This window comes from Aptenodytes patagonicus, chromosome 5, assembly GCF_965638725.1.
Source record: "Aptenodytes patagonicus chromosome 5, bAptPat1.pri.cur, whole genome shotgun sequence".
Lineage (NCBI taxonomy): Eukaryota > Metazoa > Chordata > Aves > Sphenisciformes > Spheniscidae > Aptenodytes > Aptenodytes patagonicus.
In genome coordinates this window covers 38,207,792-38,211,312 of record NC_134953.1, presented here as the reverse complement: position 1 = coordinate 38,211,312, position 3,521 = coordinate 38,207,792, and positions in this window count along the sequence as shown.

Sequence of the window (3,521 nt, the reverse complement as noted above, 5' to 3'; positions counted from 1 at the left end):
TTTTCTCCCCCTCTTTTTCTCCTCTCCTTGCCCCCTCTCCTCCCCCCCTTCCCTTTTTGGCTCCCCCACCCCCCGCCCGCACCCTTGCTCCGCCTCAGCCGCCGGCTCTCTTCCCGTATTGTATGTTTCGATGGCGATGGCGGCGGCTCCTCTTGAGGGGGGTGGAAGGGGTTTCCTCCCGCTCCGCATACCGCCTCTAGGAGGAGTCACTGCAGCCTGGGCCTGCAACAACCCCCCTATCGCTGCCGCCCTCCCAGACATCGCGCCGCTCCTCCTTGCCCGGGCCCCAGGGCTGCTGCTGCCGCCTTCCCACAAGCACCCCCTCCCCGCCTCTTCCATCACTCCCCCCCTACGCACGCTCAGGAGAGAAAGGGCTCCCCTGACCCCAGTCCCCACGAGCTGCTGGGCTTGCATTAGTCGGGAGCATAAAGGAAGAAAGCCCGGCTTCCCATCCTTTCCCTGGTCACAGGATGAAGGAGTTTGGAGCCGTAGAGGTTTCAAGGCAGTCCCAGCTTGGGCTAATGCTCGAGGATAGGTTTTGAGGTGTCCTCCGCCCACCCTGCCCGGTTTTTGTTAGGAAGGGAGCCGCCCATCCCTATATCCGTTAGGCAAGGTGACCTGCGCGTCTTGGTATGGTGCATCTAATCCAAATGTTCCAGCATCCCCAAACTGGCTTAAAACGGCTGTAACAAAGAGTACTGGCACCTCTTTGTGTCTTGTTGCGTTGGAGCATTTAAGGCGTTCACAAGCTTTTCAACTCGGCCACGAGGGCTGCAAACTTAACTTGCTTTCTAAATGAAAGCTGAGTGTTTTCTTTCCCCCACAGTTGCACGGATTCAAGAGCTTGAGCTCTAAAATATGCAATAAGTGATTGTATTACGAGTCTCACAGTATGTCTGTTGGCAGCGCCAAATACGTGATCGCAGACTGTTGCAAACAGAATAGTGCAGGGCTACACCTCTTGAACTGATTTCAGGGATATTTTTACATGAGATTGGGTATATATCACTATTCCTGTACAAACATCTTGCATCGTTGCGCTGATTTCACTTGAAAGGTATTTGGGGGCTATTGTAATGCTCTAGGAGATACAGTATTAACCCAGACCACTCCAGCTTGCGTGCAACGTTACTTTGGGAGGGTGGCTGGGAACAACAGAACAGAGTGATAAAGAGGCATCCATGCTTTCAGCTTTCCCTTTGTCGCTGTAAAAAAATCAGAAAGATTCACTGGCTTCCCAGAGTTTGTTTTTATGTCTGTATAGAATTGCATTTGGTAGGGAAAAAAAGCAATAAAGTATTCCTTCAGGTTATATTAATTGTGGACCACACCATCTCCCGAAGAAAGAGAGCATGAGTTGAGAATGTAGGGTTTTCTCTCTGTGACCCTGGGTAGAGCATTTCATTAAGCTGTATTTTGACTGTCAGTAAAACGGGAATAAAGATAACTTTCCTCTTTTTAAGCAAGTCATTCAATGAGTAACAGATCTAACACATTTCTGTGGAATAATGCTTTGAAGTCTATTCTCTTCCCCACTTCTTTTTGAAAACAAGGTCAAAATGCTTTGAAAGCATAGGAGAAAAACTCACGTGTATGAGTTGGAATTATTTTACATATAAGGGGAAGTCTTACTTGGATCTTCCCTGTTGAGACTTTGAACTTAGCAAAGGAAAAGTTATCTGTAGAATTGTAAGTGTCTTGAACCATATTGGGAGGGTAGGAGGAATACAAAGCTTTTCAAGTACTAAGCATAAAAATGAAAGACAATTTAAAACCTATGTGAAAAAGGAGGAACAGCATTTACATTTTTCTATTTCAAGATACAAATAATTGCATCCACTAATCCCAGCAATCATGCTTGTGGTACATAGCTTTGTAATTAAAAATAATTTGAGATGAGACAAAATAAGCATCACAAATTTTTGAAAATATTCCCAGTTTGTTACAGATTAACATCAAATAGTTGCTGTGTGATAACAACACAAACGTGTAGGAGGTCTTTAAAGAAAATAAAATTATGTTTTCTGTGTGAGACAAACTTTCAACATTAGCACAACTCATTCTGTTTACAAAAACATTTTTCTGTTTATAAACAACATTCTCCTTACATTCAGGCATATTTTCAGCTTTAATTTTCTATTTTTCACATCCACCGTGTAGGTGTGTGCCATTCAGCTGGATCAGACAAAATAAACTGATGTAAGGGTGGGGCTCCTCTTCACATTTGCCTTTCATAGTATAATGTGGTCATCAAATGTCACAGTCTTAGAACAGGCTTACTACATTCAGTGAGTCTGGGGCTGCGGCCTCCTAATACAGCTTTTGTGTTCCCTGAAATAAGAATGTAATTCCCTCAATTTCATCTTTATCACCCACACCAGCTTGCTACCAGTTTTCACATCATCAGTAAGAACAGTACATCCCAGGAGTAGTCACGTTCCTGAGCAAGCCACTGTGCTACTGGCAGTAGAGCAGGTATGAGAGAGGGGATCTCCTATTTTGCAGGTGGTTTCTACTATTGCTTACATTATTTCTGTGGGGATTGCAGTCTGGGAAGAGTTTCTGTGTTTGGGGAAGCAGCACCAGCATAGAGAAAAGCTGGACGTTTGGCTGCCCTTGCAATGGCTAAGGAATCGCCGTCGACTCACAAACCGTAACATGGCCTCCCCGCAGCAGGAGACTGAAAGAAGCAGGAGTGCTGGAGAAGCGTGAGAGAGGAGGAGGTCGAAGACCTTCATAGTCTACCACTGTTTTTAGGTTTGGGGGGTTTTTTGAGTCAGTCATAGATGTCTGAATTTTAATACCAATTTTCCTGCCGTTGTGGTTTTTAATTGTCCCACTATGAAGTAAATTTCACTTCTGTATCTCTTTCTCTGGTGGATACAGCTTATCCTTAACCTAAATGTTAACAGCATTATGTTTTGCGTTGCTTCAAGTGTTTCTGGAAGATTCCAAGTTGCTTTGTGACACAAGAATAAACAATTTTTGAGTAGAACAGATCAGAGCAAGGCAGCATGTGAACAGAGAGTTACCACACGTGAATTGTTCTGCAGTAGCTGCACTTTTGGAACTGCCTGCTTTTTTAGAGCAACTAAGATACAAGGGGTTTTCTCTCCAGCTCTGAGTTCAGTGTTGAACACTAAGGCTGCAATGGAAAAGTGATAAGCAGTAGGTCACCTAAACCACGTGGTGAGAAATTGGCAGAGTGGATATCTTCACAAATTCTGTAATGCAGAAGGTGACTGAAACGCCAAGATTTTTGGTCACAATAGCTGTATGTTCTGGCCATTTAGATCTAGTTGTTCAGGGAATAATTGTTACTAACTAGCATTCTTCAAGACAAAAATTTGCAATGCTGGATTAAGAGTGAGCTTTCCCCAGTCAGCAGGAGTGGAGTCTGCCCTCACTAGGTTGTGCAAAGACCATCTGCCAGTTGACTTCTGAGTGCAAATACAATCTGTTACTTTGTCAAAATAAACAACATATCTATTGACAGAGCATTTGCAGACTGCTGACTGCCT